The sequence below is a fragment of the Meles meles genome, chromosome X (assembly GCF_922984935.1).
Source record: "Meles meles chromosome X, mMelMel3.1 paternal haplotype, whole genome shotgun sequence".
Lineage (NCBI taxonomy): Eukaryota > Metazoa > Chordata > Mammalia > Carnivora > Mustelidae > Meles > Meles meles.
Window position 1 is genome coordinate 62,596,244 of NC_060087.1, and position 25,125 is coordinate 62,621,368.

At 37.8% G+C, this 25,125-nt stretch overlaps 1 protein-coding gene across 1 annotated transcript in view; it reads left to right on the plus strand.

Annotated features, from left to right (window-relative positions):
* Positions 1-1,736: 1,736 nt before the first annotated feature.
* The window catches only part of NEXMIF (neurite extension and migration factor), a 38,103-nt gene continuing 14,714 nt past the window's right edge, over positions 1,737-25,125 (plus strand). The window contains exon 1 of the mRNA XM_045994678.1: positions 1,737-1,791. The gene's annotated coding sequence lies outside the window, so the exon portion shown is untranslated. The remainder of the gene's footprint in view (positions 1,792-25,125) is intronic.

Here is a 25,125-nt window from a genome sequence, read left to right on the forward strand (position 1 = left end):
ATTTTGTGGTGACTGATGGTAGCTACACTTGTGAGCATAACATAAGGACAAGTTGAATCACTATTTTGTAAAACTGTGTGTCAACTATATTCAGATTTTTTTTAAAGAAAAAAATGTGGTGGGTGCCCAGAGTTCAATCAGTGAATGGCTTCTACACCTGACCTGGTTTCAGCAGCAAGCATGTGCAAGAATTTCTCTTCTCTAGGGTTTCCCAGAGCTGGTGGGTCTAGCATTTATGTTATTATGGCTGAATTAAAATAGGGAGATGGAGAGGAGAAGGGAGTTGAGGGAAATTGGAAGGGGAGATGAACCATGGAAGACTATGGACTTTGAAAAACAATCTGAGAGTTTTGAAGGGGCAGGGGGTTGGAGGTTGGGGGAGCCTTGTGGTGGGTATTATGGAGGGCACATATTGCATGGAGCACTGGGTGTGGTGCATAAACAATGAATTCTGTTACACTGAAAAGAAATAAAATGAAGGTCTCTATTGTCTCTCAGGAGAAATTAAGAAAGTGACAGAAATGAACAAAATATTAGCACAAAAAGACTGTAAAGGAAGAGAAAGTTATATGAAGATAAGAGAAAAATATTAAAGTAGCAATTTGTTCTTTTTTAAAAAATTGAAGTACAGTTGACATACAGTATTAGTTTTGTGTGTACAACATAGTGATTTAACAATTATATACATTATGAAATGCTCACCACAATAAGTATGGTTACTGCCTGTTATTATACATAGTTATTACAATATTATTGACTATATTCCCTATGCTGTAGTTGCTCATGAAACTACTGTTCCCTTTTACACACACACACACACACACACACATACACACACACACACACACACACACACAGAAATGTCTCTTCTATTAAAATTTCTGCATGTAACCTGAATATATTGGCCTAGAATTATGGTAATAAGGCTGTGTGATTTTTAGCAAGTTACTTAAACTCTCTGAGAATATTTAGTTTCCTCATTTATAAAATAGCAATGCTAATTCCTACCTACTTTACAGGGCTTTTTAAAGGGTTAAAGACAAATCAATATAAAGCTTCTAGTACATAGTAAGTGATGCATAAATGTTAATACCCTTATCATTAGACATCATGAGGTGATAGCTTAGCTTAGTGTTAGGACTTACTTACATTCATCTAAAGGTAGCAAAAGTTTTCCCTAGCTTGCTGTTTAAGTAGTTGCTAATGTTTAGAGTTTAACCCAGTTGCATCAGCAGCTGCTTAAATACTAGTCTGGCTTTCAGTTCACATATCTGCCTACAATTCGATTTAGATTATATTGGAGGAATGGTCAGCAGCTAGTAAATCCAGTGTATAACTTGTTCCTGGAAATACTTTATTTTAACCCTTAAAAATTGACTTATTTATTGTAATACAAGGTAATCCTACTCTCTAGGAATAAAGTGAGCCCATGTCTAAGGGTGATGTGACTCCAGTTTAATTGGTTCAAAATCTACATCCCCGTATTTCCTCATGAGTCTTAACTATGGTGTGACTTCATTTGGCAGACTCAAAAGAGAATGAAAGATATCATAAGAGAGGTATTGACAGAGAGAGCTGTTTATTGCCATTCACCTGCGAGAGCTGTCTATGGCACCTGTTCATGCATATCAGACACATGAACACTCTCCTTTTATTTGCAGTACATGGAGCAATGATGGCATGCTCATATTTTGAGAGAAATTCCCCTTCTGCTCGGATGAGTTTCCTTCTCTGTTCAACAGGGCCAGGATTTTATCTAAGGGAGTACAAAGGCCACCAGGCCTTTTCCAGGTAAAGTACTCTACACATCTTGCCCACTTGTCCTTGATCACTTTTATAGTTAAATATATAAATGTGATTTTTAGTATAAATAAATTGTATGGAAAATACCAAAGTAATCACTTAGCTGAAATTAAGTGTTTAGAAATGATTAGCTGTAGGGTACCACCCAATTCTCCTCAGTAATTTAAGTAAATAATAAAATGCTGAGCCTACTGTGGCCACTCATCAAAACGGAATCGAATCACAATATTGTCTTATCACTCCAAAGTGTCTGGGTAACAACTGGGTGACTGTAAAAATTTTAGATAGTGTCAGCAGCTAGAGCTGCCACCCTGAGGTGACAGCATTGAGCCCTAGTATATTCAAGTTGGAGGCAGAGGAAGAAATAGCAACATATTTTGTCATGTTAACCACCCTGAAAAATTTTCAAGTTTCCATACCCATTGATTGGAAAACTCCAGTTCCTTACTCTCAGTTCTTCATATTCCAAGAATTCAAGACCACTTCCCTGTCAGAGCAAACTCAGTAATGAGCAAGGCATTAGCAAAATGACTGGCTCTAAACTGATTCTATGATGTGTTTGTAAATGGAAACTTTTATTAGATAGTCTCAGTAGGGGTTCTGATTTGATTACATTTTGGACCCTGTCTTTATAATGGTGCTTTCACCTTTTTAAGTCCAGGCATCCTGGCAAAAACAAAAACAAAGTACAAATTCAGACAAACTGCAGAGTAGGGCAGAGATGGGAACACCCTATGTGAATGTGGTACAATTATTTCAGAACTGTTGTAAATATGTTGGAACATTTTGTGAGCAGAAGAGGTGGATGATAGCACAAACTGGTTGAGACAGTAAAATTGGAAAAATTGGTGGAGCAAAAATGGAAAAGCAGTAAGAGGGGAATATAAAGACTTGGGTTAAGATAACAATCTCCTTTTTTTTCCAAAAAAAAAAAAAACAAAACTTTTGTCATAGGTGCCAAGATGGTGCTGCTTGCCCACAGTCCATAGGAAGACATAATAGTTATCATTTGATCTAAGTATATACTAATATTTTTATCTAGGTATATATTGAGAGCTAATTAAACTGTTTCTAGCACTGTGAAAAGATCAAAATGTGTGTGCAATTTTTTTTCACCCCACCTCATTATGGCAGATTATAGGAGGCATTTTGTTGTATTACTCTCTTCTGTGACTCATAAGCTCACAGTTCCTGCTTTCTTCCTTATATATTGGCCTTTAAATGAGGCTGTTTCTTTAGGATCCTAGTGGTCCTTAGAGTTCAGAGGAAATGTGGGTTGAGTAAAGAGGTAGACAGATCCTTCAACCATTTGGAGTCTATTTTTGTGTGTGGTGTAAGGAAGTGGTCCAATTTCATTTTTCTGCATGTGGCTGTCCAATTTTCCCAGCACCATTTATTGAAGAGGCTGTCTTTTTTCCATTGGACATTCTTTCCTGCTTTGTCGAAGATTAGTTGACCATAGAGTTGAGGGTCGATTTCTGGGCTCTCTATTCTGTTCCACTGATCTATGTGTCTGTTTTTGTGCCAGTACCATGCTGTCTTGATGATGACAGCTTTGTAATAGAGCTTGAAGTCCGGAATTGTAATGCCACCAACTTTGGCTTTGTTCTTCAATATTCCTTTGGCTATTCGAGGTCTTTTCTGGTTCCATATAAATTTTAGGATTATTTGTTCCATGTCTTTGAAAAAAATGGATGGTATTTTGATAGGGATTGCATTAAATGTGTAGATTGCTTTAGGTAGCATAGACATTTTCACAATATTTATTCTTCCAATCCAGGAGCATGGAACATTTTTCCATTTTTTTGTGTCTTCCTCAATTTCTTTCATGAGTACTTTATAATTTTCTGTGTATAGATTCTTAGTCTCTTTGGTTAGGTTTATTCCTAGGTATCTTATAGTTTTGGGTACAATTGTAAATGGGATTGACTCCTTAATTTCTCTTTCTTCAGTCTTGTTGTTGGTGTACAGAAATGCAACTGATTTCTGTGCATTGATTTTATATCCTGACACTTTACTGAATTCCTGAACAAGTTCTAGCAGTTTTGGAGTGGAGTCTTTTGGGTTTTCCACATATAGTATCATATCATCTGCGAAGAGTGATAGTTTGACTTCTTCTTTACCAATTTGGATGCCTTTAATTTCTTTTTGTTGTCTGATTGCTGAGGCTAGGACTTCTAGTACTATGTTGAATAGCAGTGGTGATAATGGACATCCCTGCCGTGTTCCTGACCTTAACGGAAAAGCTTTCAGTTTTTCTCCATTGAGAATGATATTTGCGGTGGGTTTTTCATAGATGGCTTTGATAATATTGAGGTATGTGCCCTCTATCCCTACACTTTGAAGAGTTTTGATCAGGAAGGGATGCTGTACTTTCAGGCAGCAACCTCTTCGACCTCAGCCGTAGCAACATCTTCCTAGGAACAACGGCAAAGGCAAGGGAAGCAAGGGCAAAAATGAACTGTTGGGATTTCATCAAGATCAAAAGCTTTTGCACAGCAAAGGAAACAGTTAACAAAACCAAAAGACAACTGACAGAATGGGAGAAGATATTTGCAAACGACATATCAGATAAAGGGCTAGTATCCAAAATCTATAAGGAACTTAGCAAACTCAACACCCAAAGAACAAACAATCCAATCAAGAAATGGGCAGAGGACATGAACAGACATTTCTGCAAAGAAGACATCCAGATGGCCAACAGACACATGAAAAAGTGCTCCACGTCACTCGCCATCAGGGAAATACAAATCAAAACCACAATGAGATATCACCTCACACCAGTCAGAATGGCTAAAATGAACAAGTCAGGAAATGACAGATGCTGGAGAGGATGTGGAGAAAGGGGAACCCTCCTCCACTGTTGGTGGGAATGCAAGCTGGTGCAACCACTCTGGAAAACAGCATGGAGGTTCCTCAAAATGTTGAAAATAGAACTACCCTATGACCCAGCAATTGCACTACTGGGTATTTACCCTAAAGATACAAACATAGTGATCCGAAGGGGCACGTGTACCCGAATGTTTATAGCAGCAATGTCTACAATAGCCAGACTATGGAAAGAACCTAGATGTCCATCAACAGATGAATGGATCAAGAAGATGTGGTATATATACACAATGGAATACTATGCAGCCATCAAAAGAAATGAAATCTTGCCATTTGCGACGATGTGGATGGAACTAGAGCGTATCATGCTTAGTGAAATAAGTCAATCGGAGAAAGACAACTATCATATGATCTCCCTGATATGAGGACATGGAGAAGCAACATGGGGGGGTAGGAGATAGGAGAAGAATAAATGAAACAAGATGGGATTGGGAGGGAGACAAACCATAAATGACTCTTAATCTCACAAAACAAACTGGGGGTTGCTGTGGGGAGGTGGGATTGGGGGAGGGGGAGCGGGCTATGGACATTGGGGAGGGGAAGCGAACCATAAGAGACTATGGACTCTGAAAAACAACCTGAGGGTTTTGAAGGGTCAGGGGTGGGAGGTTGGGGCAACCTGAGGGTTTTGAAGGGTCAGGGGTGGGAGGTTGGGGGAACAGGTGGTGGGTAATGGAGAGGGCACGTTTTGCATGGAGCACTGGGTGTTGTGCAAAAAGAATGAATACTGTTACGCTGAAAAAATAAATAAAATGAGAAAAAAAAAAAAAAAAAAAAAAAAAGAGGTAGACAGATAAGGGAAGAATCAGCAATTCTATCACATCCATCTTATTCTTAACTAGTTCTAGAAAAGTACCTAAAGTAGCCGAAAGCCATGGAACATATTTTCAGGTGAGTTATTGTCTTATTTCTTCACTAAAAACGTTTTAGGTTGGCACAACAATATATGTATGTGCCATAAGTGTCAACAGAATGGATGATCCTCAGAATATTTATTAAAAATTAACTTTAACTCCTCTGGTCACCAAGGGTCTAATTTATTTCAAGATATCTAATGACTTATTAAGCACTCTTATATCCATTATTTCTCTCATTTGAGTCTCCAACCGTTTTGTTAAATAGAAATGACAGGGATATTTATCTTTATTTTACAGGATCGTGCATTAATAAAGGTGATAAAACCATGACTAGAACCCAGAACCTCCTGATTCCTTGCCTAGCATTACTCTAGCCTACAGTTCTGAATCTCATGATTCATTCTGAGTCAACTAGTATCAAGGTATTACTTTGATCATGTTACCTCCCCTACTTAAAAATGTATTAAAGAAGGGATGCCATTCATGACTTCAGGACCCACCCAACCCCATCTCAACAACTTTATATCATTACTTCCCTGGTCCTCAGTTTTCTTATTCATAAAGAGAGGTGATGACACTTATTCTCCTGATTCGCAGGTGTCAGGATGGGTGTTGTAATTTTACTAAATTGTAAGGCCTTCTGTAGTCCTGTTACCCTATTCATTTAATCCTTTAACTTTAATTAGAACTAGCAGTGGAAAAATAGTATGCATGACTTTCTTAGCAGTGCAGATTTGTTTCTGGGTGACACTACTGTGTTGGTTTTGTTTTGTTTTTTAAGTTTGACCCGACAGAAGTACACAAATGCTAACTCTCGGTTTCAGACTGTCTTCAGATTGGCAATCTACTGCAATCTCTTCTCTCCTTACCTTCTTACTTTTCTTACAAGGATGTTTTATACATAAAGAATTCAACTTAAATATTTAGAGAAGCATGTTATGCAATTGGAGCTGTCCTATCAGTCTTGGGGTAAGTCAGCCCACTTTTATGGTCCCACCAAATACCAAAGACTGTGAGCTTTGGAATAACTCAGTCCTAGGTTTGAAACCCGATTCCCCTCCAACTAGCTAGGTGGGCCTGAAAAAGCTGCTTAAATTTTTCTGAGTCTCAGTTTCCTTGCCTGTTGAAAAAGATAATAATACATATCTCATTATGACTGCTGTTTAAATTAAAATAATAAATGTATTTATTTATTTATTTTTAATATTTCACAGTACTCAAAATAGTGATTAACTAGAGGGTATCATGCTTAGTGAAATAAGTCAATCGGAGAAAGACAACTATCATATGATCTCCCTGATATGAGGACATGGAGATGCAGCATGGGGGGCTCGGGGGATAGGAGAAGAATTAATGAAACAAGATGGGATTGGGAGGGAGACAAACCATAAATGACTCTTAATCTCACAAAACAAACTGTGGGTTGCTGGGAGGAGGTGGGGTTGGGAAAGGGGGAGGGGGTTATGGACATTGGGGAGGGTATGTGCTATCGTGAGTGCTGTGAAGTGTGTAAACCTGGCGATTCACAGACCTGTACCCCTGGGGATAAAAATACATTATATGTTTATAAAAAAAAAAAAGGGAAGGGGAGGCGACCCATAAGAGACTATGGACTCTGAAAAACAACCTGAGGGTTTTGAAGGGTCAGGGGTGGGAGGTTGGGGGAACAGGTGGTGGGTAATAGGGAGGGCACGTTTTGCATGGAGCACTGGGTGTTGTGCAAAAACAATGAATACTGTTATGTTGAAAAAATAAATAAATTAAAAAAAAACAAAAAACAAAACAAAAGCTTCCAGGACAAACAAAAACTGAAAGAATTTGCAAACACCAAACCAGCTCTACAGGAAATATTGAAAGGGGTCCTCTAAGCAAAGAGAGAGCCTAAAAGTAGTAGATCAGAAAGGTACAGAGATAATATACAGTAACAGTCACCTTACAGGCTACTAATGGCACTAAATTCATATCTCTCAATAGTTACCCTGAATGTTAATGGGCTAAATGCCCCAATCAAAAGACACAGGGTATCAGAATGGATAAAAAAACAAAACCCATCAGTATGTTGCCTACAAGAAACTCATTTTAGACGCGAAGACACCTCCAGATTTAAAGTGAGAGGGTGGAAAACAATTTACCATGCTAATGGGCATCAGAAGAAAGCTGGGGTGGCAATCCTTATATCAGATCAATTAGATTTTAAGCCAAAGACTATAATAAGAGATGAGGAAGGACACTATATCCTACTCAAAGGGTCTGTCCAACAAGAAGATCTAACAATTTTAAATATCTATGCCCCTAACGTGGGAGCAGCCAACTATATCAACCAATTAATAACAAAATCAAAGAAACACATCAATAATAATACAATAATAGTAGGGGACTTTAACACTCCCCTCCCTGAAATGGACAGATCATCCAAGCAAAAGATCAACAAGGAAATAAAGGCCTTAAATGACACACTGGACCAGATGGACATCACAGATCTATTCAGAACATTTCATCCCAAAGCAACAGAATACACATTCTTCTCTAGTGCACATGGAACCTTCTCCAGAATAGATCACATCCTGGGTCACAAATTAGGTCTCAACCGGTATCAAAAGATTAGGATTATTCCCTGCATATTTTCAGACCACAATGCTCTGAAGCTAGAACTCAATCACAAGAGGAAAGCTGGAAAGAACCCAAATACATGGAGACTAAACAGCATCCTTCTAAAGAAAACAAAACAAAAAAACAAAAACAACAACAACAAAAAAGGCCTCTGGTAAACTGTCAAGTAGAACACAAATAAAATATACATATACTCACAATTATAGTTCAAAAATAAAAAATAAGCTCAATAGGAAATACATTTTAAAAGTTAACATGATAAGATTATGGGTAGCTATTAGTTTTTTCTTCATGTTTTGTAATTTTTTTATTCACTAATAAATATCATTTTCATTTGGGCTCTTGAGTTCTTATAGGTGAGTACTTATTTTTTATTAAAATGTAATGTATTATTTGTTTCAGGAGTACAGGTCTGTGAATCATCAGTCTTACACAGTTCACAGCACTCACCATAGCACATACCCTCCCCAGTGTCCATCACCCAGCCACCCTATCCTACCCCCTGACAGAAGCCCTCAGTTTGTTTCCTGAGATTAAGAGTCTTTTATGGTTTGTTTCCCTCCTGATCCCATCTTGTTTCATTTTTCCTCCCTTCCCCCCATGAACCCCCACCCTGCCTCTCAAATTCTTCATATCAGAGAGATCATATGATAATTGTCTTTCTCTGATTGACTTATTTTTTTTAGCATAATACCCTCTAGCTCCATCCATGTCATTGCAAATAGCAAGATTTCGGGGGGGGGGGTGATGGCTGCATTGTATTCCATTGTGTGTGTGTGTGTGTATGTATGTATACATGTATATGTGTATATATACATGTATACATGTATATGTGTATATATACATGTATACATGTATATGTGTATATATACATGTATACATGTATATGTGTATATATACATGTATACATGTATATGTGTATATGTGTGTATATACATGTATATATGTATACATATGTATATGTGTATATATGTACATATATGTGTGTATATATATTTATATATATAAATATATATGTATATGTATATGTACATATATACAATGTATACAATATACATTGTATATACATATATACAATAAACCTTGTATATATACATATATACATATATATACATATGCATATATACATATACATGTATATACATTATATACATATATACAATAAGCCTGGTTAGGTTTATTCCTATATATATATTATATATATATATAAATGTATATACACACATACATACATACCACAGCTTCTTTATCATTTCATCTGTTGATGGACACCAAGGTTCTTTCCATAGTTTGGCTATTCTGGATATTGCTGCTATAAACATTCGGGTGCAGGTGCCCCTTTGGATCACAACATTTGCGTTGTACCCTACATGTTTAGGGTAAATATCCAGTAGTGTGATTGCTGGGTCATAAGGTAGCTCTATTTTCAACTTTTTGAGGAACCTCTATACTGTTTTCCAGAGTGACTGCACCAGTTTTTATTCCCACCAACAGTGTAGGAGGGTTTCCCTTTCTCTGCATCCTCACCAACACCTGTTGTTGCCTGACTGGTTAATTTTAGCTGTTCTTACTGGTGTGAGGTGGTATCTCATGTGGTTTTGATTTGTATTTCCCTGATGCCGAGTGATGGAGAGCACCTTTTCATGTGTCTGTTGGCCACTTGGATGTCTTCTATGCTGAAATATCTGTTCATGTCTTCTGCCCATTTCTTGACTGGATTATTTGTTCTTTGGGTGTTGAGTTTGATAAGCTCTTTATAGATTTTGGATACTAGCCCTTTATCTTATATGTCATTTGCAAATATCTTCTCCCATTCTGTCAGTTGTCTTTTAGTTTTCTTGACTGTTTCCTTTGCTGTGCAAAAGCTTTTGATCTTGATGAAGTCCCAAGAGTTCATTTTTGCCCTTGCTTCCCTTGCCTTTTCTGATGTTTCTAGGAAGAAGTTGCTGTGGCTGAGGTCCAAGTGGTTGCTGCCTGTGTTCTTCTCAAGGATTTTGATGGATTCCTGTCTCACATTGAGGTCTTTCACCCATTTTGAGTCTATTTTTATGTGTGCTGTAAGGAAATGGTCCAGTTTCATTCTTCTTCATGTGGCTGTCCAATTTTCCCAACACTGTTTGTTGAAGAGACTGGTTTTTTTCCATTGGATATTCTTTCCTGATTTGTCAAAGATTAGTTCGCCATGGAGTTGAGGCTCTCTATTCTGTTCCATTGATCTATGGGTCTGTTTTTTTGCCAGTACCCTACTGTCTTGATGATTACTGCTTTGTAATTGAAGTCTGGAATTGTGATGCTGCCAACTTTGGGTTTCTTTATCAACATACCGCTGGCTATTTGGGGTCTTTTCTGATTCCATATAAATTTTAGCAATATTTGTTCCATTTCCTTGAAAAATGTTCATAGTATTTCTGTAGGTATTACATTAAATGCGTAGATTGCTCTAGGTAGGGTAGACATTTTCATAATATCTCCTCTTCCAGTCTATGAGCATGGAATGCTTTTCCATTTCTTTGTGTCTTCCTCAATCTTTTAGGAGTATTCTATAGTTTTCTGAGTACAGATCCTTTGCCTCTTTGGTTAGGTTTATTCCTAGGTATGGTTTTGGGTGCAATTGTAAATGGGATTGACTCCTTAATTTCTCTTTCTTCTGTCTTCTTGTTGGTGTATAGAAATGCAAGTGATTTCTATGCATTGATTTTATATCCTGACACTTTACTGAATTCCTGTATGAGAGCTAGCAGTTTTGGAGTGGAGTCTTTTGGATTTTCTGCATAAAGTATCATGTCATCTGCAATGAGTGAAAGTTTGACTTCCTCTTTGCTGGTTCAGATGCCTTTTATTTCTTTTTGTTGTCTGATTGCTGAGGCTAGGACTTCTAGTACTATGTTGAATAACATTGGTGATAGTGGACATCCCTGCCATGTTCCTGACCTTAGGGGTAAAGCTCTCAGTTTTTTCCCATTGAGAATGATATTCATGTGAGGTGGGTTTTTCATAGATGGCTTTGATGATATTGAGTTATGTATCCTCTATCCCTACACTGTGAAGAGTTTTGATCAAGAAAGTGTGCTGTACTTTGTCAAATGCTTTCTCAGCATCTATTGAGAGTATCATATTGTTCTTGTTCTTTCCTTTATTAATGTATTATATCACTTTGGTAGATTTGCAGATGTCGAGCCAGCCTTGCAGCCCAGGAATAAATCCTACTTGGTCATGGTGAATAATCCTTTGAATGTACTGTTGGATCCTATTGCCTAGTATCTTAGTGAGAATTTTTGCATCAATGTCCATCAGGGATATCCGTCTGTAATTCTTCTTTTTGGAGGGGTTTTTGTCTGGTTTGGGGGTCAAGGTAATGTTGTCTTCACAAAATGATTTTGGAAATTTTCCTTCCATTTCCAATTTTTGGAATAGTTTTAGGAGAATGGGTATTAGTTCTTCTTTATATGTTTGGTAGAATTCCCCTAGGAATCCACCTGGCCCTGGGCTCTTGTTTTTGGGGAGATTTTGATACTGCTTTAATCTCCTTACTGCTGATGGATCTGTTTAGGTTTTCTATTTCTTCCTGGTTCATTTTTGGTAGTTTATATCTCTCTAGGAATGCATCCATTTCTTCCAGATTATCAAATTTGCTGGTGTATAGTTTCTTGTATTATATTCTTATAATTGTTCGCATTTCTTTGGTGTTGGTTGTGATCTCTCCTCTATCATTCATGATTTTATTTATTTGGGTCCTTTCTCTTTTCTTTTTGATAAATCTGGCCAGGGATCTATCAGTCTTACTAATTCTTTCAAAGAACCAGCTCCTAGTTTCATTGGTCTGTTCCACTCTTCTTTTGGTTTCTATTTGCATTGATTTCTGTTCTTATCTTTATTATTTCTATTCTTCTGCTGGGTTTAGGCTTTATTTGTTGTTCTTCCTCCAGCTCCTTTAGGTGTAGGGTTAGATTGTATATTTGAGACCTTTCTTGTTTCTTGAGAAAGGCTTTTAGTGTTTTATACTTCCCTCTTAGGACTGCCTTTGCTGAATCCCAAAGATTTTTAACAGTTGTGTTTTCATTTTCATTTGTTTCCATGAATTTTTTAAATTCTTCTTTAATTTCCTGGTTGACCCATTCATTCTTTAGTAGGACGCTCTTTAGCTTCCATGTATTTGAATTCTTTCCAACTTTCCTCTTGTGATTGAGTTCTAGCTTCAGAGCATTATGGCCTAAAAATATGCAAGGAATGATCTCAGTCTTTTGGTACTGGATGAGACCTGATTTGTGACCCAGAATGTGATCTATTCTGAAGAATGTTCCATGTACACTGGAGAAGAATGCGTATTCTCTTGCTTTGAGGTGGAATGTTCTGAATATATCTGGGATGTCCATCTGTTACAGTGTGTTATTTAAAGTCTTTATTTCCTTGTTGATCTTTTGCTTAGATGATCAATCTGTCCATTTCAGTGAGTAGGGTGTTAACATCCCTACTATTATTATATTATTGTTGATGTGTTTCTTTGATTTTCTTATTAACTGATATATATAATTGGTTGGTCCTATGTTATGGTCACAGATATTTAAAATTGTTTGATCTTCTTGTTGGACAGATCCTTTAAGTATGATATAGTGTCCTTCCTCATCTCTTATTATAGTCTTTGGCTTAAAATCTAATTGATCTGATATAAGGATTACCACCCCAGCTTTCTTCTGATATCCATTAGCATGGTAAATTGTTTTCCAGCTCCTTACTTTAAATCTGGAGGTGTCTTTGAGTCTAAAATGAGTTTCTTGAAGACAACATATCAATGGGTCTTGTTTTTTTATCCATTCTGATACCCTCTGTCTTTTGATTGGGGCATTTAGCCCATTTATATTCAGGGTAACTATTGAAAGATATGAATTTACTGCCATTATACTGCCTGTAAGATGTCTGTCACTGTATATTGTTCCTTTCTGGTCTGTTACTTTTAGGCTCTCTCTTTGCTTAGAGGACCCCTTTCAATATTTCCTGTAGGGCTGGTTTGGTGCTTGCAAATTCTTTTAGTTTTTGTTTGTCCTGGAAACCTTTTATGTCTCCTGCTATTTTAAATGATAGCCTATCTGGATATAGTATTCTTGTCTGCATATTTTTCTCATTTGGTGCTCTGAATACATCATGCCAGTTCTTTCTGGCCTGCCAGGTCTCTGTGGATAGGTCTGCTCCCAGTCTAATATTTCTGCTGTTGAATGTTACAGACCTCTTGTCCCAAGCTGCTTTTAGAATTTTCTTTGTCACCAAGACTTGTAAGTTTTACTATTAAATGACAGGAGTTGTGACCTATTTTTATTTATTTTGAGGGTGCTTCTCTGTGCCACCTGGTTTTTTTTTAAAGATTTTACTTATTTATTTGATAGACAGAGATCACAAGTAGGCAGAGAGGGAGGCAGAGAGAGAGAGAGGAGGAAGCAGGCTCCCTCCTAAGCAGAGAGCTCAATGTGGGGCTCAATCCCAGGAGACCCTGGGATCATGACCTGAGCCAAAGGCAGAGGCTTTAACCCACTGAGCCACCCAGGTGCCCCTGCCTCCTGGATTTTGATGCTTGTTCCCCTCACCAAATTAGGGAAATTCTCTGCTATAATTTGCTGTAATATAGCTTCTGCCCCCTCTCTTTCCTTCTCCTGGGATTCAAATTACTCTAATATTGTTTTGTCTTAATGGTATCACTTATCTCTCAAATCCTCCTCTCCTGGTCCAGTAGTTGTCTCTCTTTTGCTCTGCTTCTTTATTCTCTATCATTTAGTCTTTTATAGCACTGATTCTCTCTTCTGCCTCATTTATCATAGCAGTAAGAGCTATTTTTATTGCACCTCATTAATCTCTTTTTATTTCAACTTGGTTAGATTTTAGTTCTTTTATTTCTCCATAGAGGGATTTTATTTCTCCTGAAAGAGATTCTCTAGTATGTTCTATGTTTTTTTCAAACCCAGCTAGCATCTTGATAATCGTCATTCTGAACTCTGGTTTTGATATCTTACTAATGTCCATATTGATTAGGTCCCTAGCCATTGGTACTGCCTCTTGTCCTTTTTTTTGAGGTGAGTTTTCCCACCTTATCATTTTGTCAGATAAGAATAGATGAATGAGAGAACAAAATACTAACAGGGTAGCAACGATACCAGAAAAATATACACTAACCAAATCAGAAGAGACCCAAAACCGTGGGGAGAAGAAAGGAGAGAGAGAGGGGAAAAATAAATTATATATATATATACACACACACACACACACACACACACACACACACACACACAGAGCGAGAGAGAGAGAGAGAACAAAGCCACACACTTGATTTTGGGTGCATTTTGTTCTGTTAGAAGAAACTGCCTCTCCAAATTTTAAAAAAAGAAAAACTTATACAGATACAAAAATAAGGGTAAACATGATGAAGTGATGGAATATGACCATAAAGATGAAAATTTTAGAAGTTTCTAAAACAGGAATCAATAAGATATGAAGTTGGTTGAAAAAAGAAAAAAGAAAAAAAAAAGGAGAGAATGTGATCAGGTTAGAGACTAGAACAAAGCCATAAGTTAGATTTAGGATATATTTTGATCTGTTAGAAGAAACGGTATCCCAAAATTTTAAGGAGAGAAAAACATATATATACAAAAAATAAGGTTAAATACAATGAAGGGATAGAATATGGCTATAACAATGAAAATTTTAAAAAAATTAAAAAGGTATTGATAAGACAAAATAGTTTAAAAAGGTTAAAATAGGAAAGAGGAAAAAATTTTTTAAATAGAATAAGAAAAAAATAAAATTTAAAAAATTTAACTTTGAAAGACCAAAGAATCATGGGGGGAAAGCCATGAGTTCTATGTGCTGCATTTCCCTAGCTCTGGAGTTCCACAATTCTCATTCATCAGTGAACTTGGTCTTGGCTGGATGTTCCTGCTGATATTCCGGGGGAGGGGCCTGTCATAGTGATTCTCAACTGTGTTTGCCTGAGGTGGAATTGCACTGCTCCTGCTAGGGGCCAGGCTAAGAAATCTGCTTGGTTTTGCTCTCGGTAGCATTGTTCCCTGAATACTTTCTGTACAGCTTTGGAGGAAGAGAATGAAGATAGCAGACTCCCAATCTCCAGTCCAGAGGAGCCAAGAGCTCAGGACCTTACTCCTAAGTGAGCCCTCAGAGAAAAGCAATCATTCCTGTCTCCCTGGTCTCCGGTCCCACTCCATGTTCACCTGGCCTGTGACTGAGCATTTCTATCTCTGGAACACTGCCCCATTTGGAGTCTCCAAACCCCACTGATTCTTGCAGTGGGCTCCCATGCCACTCCTCCTGATGGAGGAAGGGGGTTCTCCCCAAATCTGCCTCCTGTGGGGTCCCTGTTCAAATAGCAGTGGCCCGACTGTGCCAGGGATCATGTTTTAGGGCAACCCCAAGCTGAAAGCCCACTCCTCTGCTCTGTCTTTGCTGCTGTTTCTCCACTTTGACACCTGGGAGCTCTGCCACACTCGGGCACCCCTAGTCTTTCTGTGACCCCAAAGGACCTGAGACCACACTGACTCTGTGAGGGCTCCACTCCCCACTTAGCCTCTGGAGCAATGTCACTCAGTGGGGCAGACTTCTAAAAGTTCCAATTTTGTGCTCCACTGCTCTACCACTTGCCAGGAGCTGTCCCCTCTGCCCCTAGTCTATCTTCCCATATATCAGCTCAGATTCACTTCTCCACATGTCCTACCTTCTGGAAGGTGGTCACTTTTCTGTTCTAAAATTGCTGCTATTCTTTTCTTCATTCTTCTGTTGAGTTTGTAGGTGTTTAGACTGGTTTGATAACTATCTAGCTGAATTCCTGGGACCTGATGAAATTTAGGTCTCCTACTCCTCTGCCATCTTGCTCCTCCCTCTCTAAATTAAAGTAATAAATTTATTTAAAGTGATTAGGATATCACTCAATAAGTGTTAATCTCCTTCCCTTCCCATACTGTGGACATAAAGAGAACCAGCTGAACTTGCGGATGGATCAGTTTAGAATCCCCCATTCCTAGAGAAAGTCCTTCTGAATATATATCTTAGGAATGGGAAGGGCTACCAGCATTACATCTGAATACTAATGACAGAATTATTATAGGTATACATGCATAACAAAAATCCTGGGATTTCATCACCATTTTTTTTTCTGGCTAAAGAGTATAATTGTATCTTGGTTCCCCCTATCTTCCCGCAGCCTCCCCCCTGACACACACACACATCCCAACTATCCTCCCAAGAACTAGATGCCTTCTTAAAATCTGAATACGTATCTCGGTAAGCATTTGAAGGACATGAGGACAGTGGATACCTGAGGAGCTAAGGAGCTCAGGACTTCAGAATGAAAGCTCATGACTTTTTTCATGACTTTTCTATTTCCTTCATATCTGCAAGGAATAGGTTATGCTAGAGATAGTACATCAAAGTTTGATTCTTCCTCATTGCATTGCTGAGTAAGGCAATAAGCAAGACAGAAACTGTTATTGAGTAAGGGAAGCTAAGTGGAGCAGGTAGTGGAAATAAATAATTTTCTCTTTCCCCCAGGAGGGGCCGGAGAGGAAAGATAGTAAAGGCTTTGTCAACTTTCTGGGGCCAGAAACCACTAGTTCCTCTCCCCTCTGTCCTCTATCTCCAGCTAAAAACCCAGATGAATCCTGGATTCTACCCCTGGCTCTTTTAATATTTGACAACATAAACTTGTCAAGATGTGGGGTGAAAGCAAGATACAGTCACCAGGATAGCCTTAGTGGGGAAGGGCTAGCAGGCAGAGAATAAAAAGTATGAGTATATTAGAGTCATGTAAAGCCATCCAGTGTGCAGTGATGGGGAAGTTCAGCTGCATGGCAGAAGGCAAAGTTTTTCACTTTAGCAGCCCCCTCTGCTCAGCAACACTTTGAAGGCACCAAATAGATTGTAGAAACTTTACTACTCGCATTGCTTTTGGTTCCACAAAAAGTCTTAGAAATCAAGAGGAAAGATAAGAGAAGGACCAGATCGCCCCTTTCAGGTAGTTTTCCTCTATCAAGCTGTTGAGTTACTTGGAACACTGGTTTCTGTGCACCCTGTCTTGAACCATCTCAAGATCCTGGCAATTCCACCTCCCAATTTAAAAGTATACTGTCAAGAATTGTTTAAATGGCATTCTGAGGTGGGGAAAAAGAAAAATATTAGAACTATCACTTTTGATGACCCACTATGAGCCAGGTGTTATATTACTTTATATATGTGAACCATTTAATTCTCATAATAACACTATGCAGTAACTATTATTTTTGACACAAGGAAACCAGAGTTCAGAGAATTTAAATGATGTCCCCAGCATCACAGACCTAAGTGGCAGAGCTGGGACTAGAAGGCAGCCTACCTACTTAATTTAATACTAATTATTTTCCCCACCCCTACTTCTACTCATCTCTAAAGGAAGATAGGACTATTTAAGTATTAGTTATTATTGTCATTATCACTGTTATTATTATATCATGTATCACTGCCCTCTGGAACTAAAGTAAGTGTAGAGAGTAAAAGAGAGAAAAAGAAATGAAACAAGCATTTACTAAACTCTGTATTAGAGACTGAGGGGACATATAACAAACAATAACAGGTAGCTACTTTTGAACTATAGCCCTAAGATTGGTTTATGAAATCCAGGATTCCAAGCCAACCAATTCTAATGCTAGTCACTACCACCATCATTCTGGAGCCATTTCCTAGACCACAGAGTGCCTCTTGTCCTGTCAACACATAGGTGAGAACTGAAAATTGTGGACAGTCATAATTTATTGGGTAGCTGGAGCAAAGTACACTTGTTTTCTTGGAAACCTAGAGCAGATATATGCCACTAAATAAGATTTATGAAATTAACATTAAGATATATTTGTTATAAATGCACTGAAACATAAACAATGATAGGATATGCAGGTACAGGAGATCATGGGATATTACAAAATAGGACTGGGTCTGCATTGCTAGGCTAAGAGCAGTTTTTTTTTTCTTTTTCTCTCTGTATTCATCGTTTCTGAGGAAGCTGGTAGTATCTTCATAGCATTGGCATTTGATTTTTGTTTTAATTTTCAGGGTATATTTGAACTTGTTTAGAACAATGACAGTTTCACTGCATGTAGTTTTCCTTTTGCAAACCTTGATTATAATTGAGTCTGGGCTAAAAGGGAAATAGAAGAGTACAGCAGGCAATAAAATCCAGTCAAGTGGAGTGTCATGTCACTGGGCTTTCAATCTCTGGGCAGAGCCCTGGAGAAATGTGGCAAAGCCTTCCCGGAGAAATGACTTTTTTTCCCCTCAGTTTGGGAGGGGAGGGAGTGCCAAGATGTTAAAGGCAAGAACCCTCATTTACTTAAACTAATTTACATAACTCTTAGTGGCTTTGAAAAACTGTCGTGACTGTAGCTGAGAAAAATTATATGAGATTTTTAAATTTTTTTTAAACTACAGTATTCCTTCAGTGGTCAAAGCCCCTTGTTCCCACAGAATCTCTCTGTCCTCTATAAAAACATGCCTCAACATGACTTGAATCCATGGGCAGGTCATGCTCCTTGTTGCTACGACACTTGGTATCATAGTGTGGGAATGTCTTCTGTTATTCTCTTTCTCACACACATGGCTGGATAGCTTGAGTAGGACCTAATTTTATTAGCTTTGTGTATGTTCTTTCACATCTTTCTAAAAGCTTCTTGAATTTGTTTCAGATTTGTACAGCTGATTTTCTTGTTGTCACATTTAATCATAAAGTATTAGAGTCTAGACCAGCTTCTTCATCCTGTGTTTAAATTTGTTCTTTACTGTTACCTGTTGCCCAGCCTTTGTTCGAATATTGCTAGTGGTAGGGAGATTGCTTTTTTTCCCCCATCCCCTTTCCCCATGACCCATTTTATCTTTGGACATCTCTGTTGATTCATGTGTTGAGCTATAGTCTTTCTATCTCAAGTAACTTCCTAATGTGGTCCAACTAAACAAGTTTAGTTTCTCTTTTTTTGTAATAGCTCTTCAAGTATTTGAAGACAGGAAACACATTTCTTAAATTTTCTTCCCTGAGTTTAACATCAGTTTTAGGTCCCCTTCTTCTGGATATTTCTCTCTAAATGAGTTCCATTTTGTCTATATCCTCTATCAAAGTTGATTAGAACATATATTTGCTTTCTTTCTGCTGCCTTAAAGACATCATGTGTCCCCTGTTTAATTTTTTTCTTTGTATGTCTGTAGATTGATATATATTATATATAATTACATCATTACATAATTATAATTATATATATAAATATAGTTATATAATATATAGTATAATTAATATAATGTATTGATATATTGTATTATAGAAAATATATTTTAATATATTTTTAATGTTAGATCATTAACACTGACAGATGATTAAAATATCCTCAACCTTTCCTTCTGACCAACCCTGCCTCCTTCCCCAGGAGACAAGCATTCTAATTTGGCATGACATTATCTGCCCTAACAGTGCCTGGTATATGAAGTGCCTAAAATGTCATCCACTGTTGTTTCCACTTTCTGGAGTAGTTGAATTAAGTTCAAACTCAAGATGTTTTTGAAATCTTAAATCTCTCTGGGGATCTTTTTCATAACATCTTCAAACTGGGTAACACTGTAATAAATGAAGTATAGTGCACTAGATTAAAAGGTTATTTCCCTTGTGTGTCAAGCTAACACTTCCCATTAGGCGCTAGATGTCTCTGGCTGTCAGTACAACAATCCTGTCTCCATTAGATTCCTAAACCTCCACCACTCAGTGAAAACTTTTGCCAGAAAACTACCCATCAACCTGAATCCTGAATGACACCAAGGCAAATTATAGGAGCCACAGGGAGAATCGGAAATAAATAGAGGAAATAAGGGACTTTATAAACTAATTAACCTGACTCCAGGTAAGCAGAGCCAAAGACCAATGGAAAACCATTATTTGAAGTTAAAAATAAGGATGGAACTTCATATAAGACCAGAGCCAAACAAAAATGGACAATGATCAATAACAGGCAGAGTGATACCAGTAAGTTAGAATATTGAAGGATAGCACAAGGATATGTATTCTAGGGGATTAAGAAACCCTCAATTAAAGGTCACATACTAAGATTACAAGTACTTTTGTTTGTTTGTTTTTGAAGATTTTCTATAAAGCCAGAAACTTCTGCTAAGAGTAAAAGTGTTAAGCCAGGAATCCTGGGTGTCTATCATAATGAAAATAAAAAGATAAAATGTGATGGGTGCATGCTACAGAGAACTATGTACCAGATAAAAGCAACAAATTAGATATATGTATAGACATATGAATGGTTCTTTAATAACATGATCTATAGTAAAAATTAAAAGAATGAGATATGTAGCATGATACCATTACATAAATTTTAAAAATATACACATAAAACAGTATACTTTTTAAAAGAATACATACAAAAAATACATATTCACCACCTTAGAATAGCTATGTTTGAAAGAATGTAGGAATAAATGGAAATAAGTGAATAATGGCAAGAAAGAAACTTTGCTTGGATTACTGATGAATTCAGGAATATGATAACATCAATCCTGTTTGCCTGAGAGTGCAAGACAGTGCAAGACAGTGACTAGATCATTAGGAAATAAGAATAATAGTGCTATCTAATAGAATTTTCTTTGATATTGAAAATGTTCTGTGTCTGTGCTGCCCAATATAACCACTAGCTGCCTGTGATTAGCACATGAAATATGACTAATATGATAGAGGAACTGAAATTTTAGTTTACTTATTTTTAAATTTAAATAGCTATGTGTTACTAGGGGCTACTCTATTTGACAGTGCAGGTTAGAGATTGCAAGTAAGCCCAGATATTGGCACAGAAAAGGTAAATAGATGCTGTAGTTGCAAACAACACTCCTTCTAAGAAACACTCAACCCTATCAGTAGATGAGAAGATAGCAAAGGAACCTGAGAAAACCAAGATCACTAGGAAGGAACAGCACTCATCCTTGTCCTCTGCAGGACTTGTTTTTTCATCAGTAGTTGAACCTCCAGAAGCCTGGTAAGTTCTTCCCTACTGCGGACTTGGCTGCTGGAAGTGGGAAGAGCCCTGCTGCTGCTGTTTAGCAAATGTGAGCTTTGGAATTTCACATGCAATGGGTGCCTCCTAAATAGACTTTAATGAGCACAGGGCCCCAGAATGCTATCCGTATGGCTTTGGCATCAGCCAGGTTGGTGTGAGCTGGATGTTAGAGAATATACCCCAGGGGGTTATTTCAGAGACTCTGGTACTCTAAAGGTTTTTTGTTTTGTTTTGTTTTGTTTTTCTGAATTGGCTATGGGTGACAGTAACAGATTGCTAGGGGTCAGAATAGAGAGATAATAGTAATAGATGATTCCTAAGTTATTGGAGAACTCTAACTAGAATGACCTTATCTATTCTTAGGCCCAACCTCTCTTCTTTTCTGATGTCTCCCCACCTTATCCCCTATCCTTTCCCTTGTTTTTAGATAGTCATTCCTGGTCCCATGTAAAATTAAAGGAGTATAAGAAAAACTCTTCTGATGGGAGGGGGGTGCATGACCTTGTAAGTATATGGCATTAGTTTCCTGAGTGATTTTGTGGAGTTACTGAATTTTCCTTTCTTGTATTGAATAAGACTTCTGCAGCAGTCAAAACTATGTATTTTTATACTCTAACTCATCTTAAAGTATCTCTCTTTACAGATAAGTAGCTACACAAAGAGATAACTTGTGGAGTCCGCTTAATTGTGGAGAATGTCTAGGCCCTCTGACCTTTGGTAATGACAGGTCTGGTTGTAAAAAGGTCCAAGCATCTATCAGCCTATCAGTTTAACGGTAACTGCCAAACTCTACTACAAACATGTCTGCAAAAGGAGTTTGTTGAAGATGGGGTGAGATCTGAAACAGTAGTCTTACCACTTGTTAGGGGTTGCTTAGCAGCTATGTATTTAATAGGAACAAGTTCAGACTTGAGTGGGAAGTTACACTTGTCTTCATGAAGTGATCAAAGATGGGTTCATTTTTACTATGCCTTGGACCTGTGGACCAGGAGGATTTTTTTTTCTTTGATAAAACAAATCCCAATTGCACCAATATCTGGAAAACCTATCCTGGAGGTTGACAAAGCTAGGAGAATAATTGGAAAGTAAAATCAAAATACAGAAATAAATATTTGAACCAATCTAAGATTTACGACACTGAGAGATAACCTGCTATGCCAAGTATGCTCTTACCTCTCCTAAACTCTAAGTGCCTTGGCTGTAGAGCTTGTGTTTCTCATTTTGGTTTTCCTCATGGCATAGTCTAACATATAAAACAAGTATTTAGGGACACCTGGGTGGCTCAGTTGGTTAAGCCGCTGCCTTCTTCGCAGGTCATGATCCCAGGGTCCTGGGATCGAGTCCCACATCAGGCTTCTTGCTCAGAGGGGAGCCTGCTTCTCTCTCTGCCTGCCACTCTGCCTGGTTGTGCGCTCGCTCACTCGCTCTCTCTCTCTGACAAATAAATAAATAAAATCTTAAAAAAAACAAGTATTTAATAATTGCAGAAGTAGTTAATATATGTTCACATTCTTGTGACACTTCCAGCCTTCCAACCAGCTGTTTATACTGAGCTCCATATAGCCAGAAGGGGTAAAGAAGTAGGGCACTCAACTAAGCCCGAGATCCTCAGATTTTCATCGATGTTGAACTTTGCTGTTCTTCACTGCTTAGACTAGAAGACAGGTGCCCCTCTTCAAGTACATATATTGAGAAAGCCTTGGGCCTATTTCTGAAATTAGAAAGGAAGGCCAGGGGGTGCCTGGGTGGCTCAGTGGGTTAAGCCTCTGCCTTCGGCTCAGGTCATGATCTCAGGGTCCTGGGATCAAGCCCCGCATTGGGCTCTCTGCTCAGCGGGAAGCCTGCTCCCCCGCCCCCCCCCCCGCCTGCCTCTCTGCCTACTTGTCATCTCTGTCTGCCAAATAAATAAATAAAATCCTTTAAAAAAAAGAAAAGAAAAGAAGGCCGGGGCATGTATTGCATGGAGCACTGGGTGTGGTGCATAAACAATGAATCTTGGAACACTGAAAAAAATAAAATAAAATTTAAAAAATGTAAAGCCATTTAAAAAAATAGAAAAAGAAGAAGACCAGGGATTTAATGAATAATGAAACTGAGGCACCCTTTATCTGCAGCAGCTAGCTCAGCATCCCCTGGGAAGATTCTAATAGGACTAAGATTGATTCAAAATTCCTGGGCTAGGCTAACTATCACTTTTGCTCAAGGGATGTTTTGGATTTGTTTATGTGTTGTTTTCATTTACTTTATGGATGATTCTTGTCTACTTACCTAAAAATGGCTGATATATCAGAAGATGAGTAAATATATTTGTAATTCTGTAGGTATTCAAAATATATTAATTTGATGTTTATTTATATTCTTATTTTCTGCTTTCTTACTATGAAGTAAGAGATAAGTACAAGACTATAGAAGGAAACTACTGTGATCACTTGGGACTTCTTCAAAAATTTTTACTTGTCATGGTATCCCTGGTCCCCCAATCTCCCATTCAAAATTTCAAGTAGCATTTTAACTAGGCATTATCTAATTGTTGAATTTGTTTAGTATTTTCAGATCAAATGAATTCCCAGATCCTCTTGTCTTCCAACTGGTCCAGTATGCAACATCCTTCTTCCACAATAGAAGAAGGCACTATGATTTTTGAGTGTACATGAACATTCTGTGAGTGTGTGAATGGGAGAAAGATGGTGTTTGGATTGGTACACTTCAGGGTGAAAACACCGAGCTCTAGAATCCAGAGGCTAGAAGAGCAGTGCCTCCTTCCCAGCTAGATTTGGAGTTTGACTTTTCCCCCACCCTCTTTGACTCCCCCTTGTGATAAGCAAGGACATTTCTCCTATTTTTGACAGCATTTCCTCCAATAAAGACAAAAAGTTAGTAGTGCTTTAATTAGTGGTTATTTTTCTTTATAAATTCTATTTCTCCTGATGTGTAACATGGTGCCATAGGGAATATTTCCAAGGATGTGTATGTATTACTAACTCACTGTGTGACACTGGGCAAGTAGTTTCCCCTTTCTGGGACTTGGAGTTTGGGATTGGATTATCTTCTAAGATCCTTCTAATCCTGTGTTTTAATGATTATATTTCTTTTTTTTTATTATGTTCAGTTAGCCAACATATAATGCATCATTAGTTTTTGATGTAGTTTAGATCAGTTTAATGATTCATTCTGTAACACTTATTCTATAACACCTAGGGCTCCTCACAACACAGGCACTCCTTAATACCCATCATCCAGTTACCCCATTCCCCACCTCCTACCTTTTATAACTATCAGTTTGTTCCCCAGAGTCCAGTCTCTCTTGGTTTATCTCCCCCTCTGATTTCTTCCTATTCATTTTTCCCTCCCTTCTCCTGTGGTCCTCCATGCTATTCTTTATGTTCCACATATGAGTGAAACCATATGATAATAGTCTTTCTCTGCTTAACTTATTTCACTTAGCCTAATCCTCTTCAGTCCCACCCATGTTGATGTAAATGGTGGGTATTCACCCTTTCTGATGGCTGGTAATATTCCATTGTATATTTGACTTTAGTGATTATATTTCTGAAAAGAATTTAATAGCATTTTGAAAATTCAATTAACAGTGTAAGGGTTCCACTTTCTCAACATCCTGTCCAATATTTGTTGTCTCTGGACTTGTTCATTTTTGCCATTCTAATTGATGTAAAGTTGCATCTCAATGTGGTTTTGATTTTAATTTCCCTGATGGCTAATGATGTTGAACATTTTTTGATGTGTCTGTTAGCCTTTTGTATGTCTTCTCTGGAAAGTGTCTGTTCATGTCTTCTGCATATTTTTTGACTTGATTATTTGTTTTTTGGGTGTTGAGTTTGAGAACTTCTTTATAGATCTTGGATACCAGCCCTTTATCTGTTATGTCATTTGCAAATATCTTCTCCCACTCCATG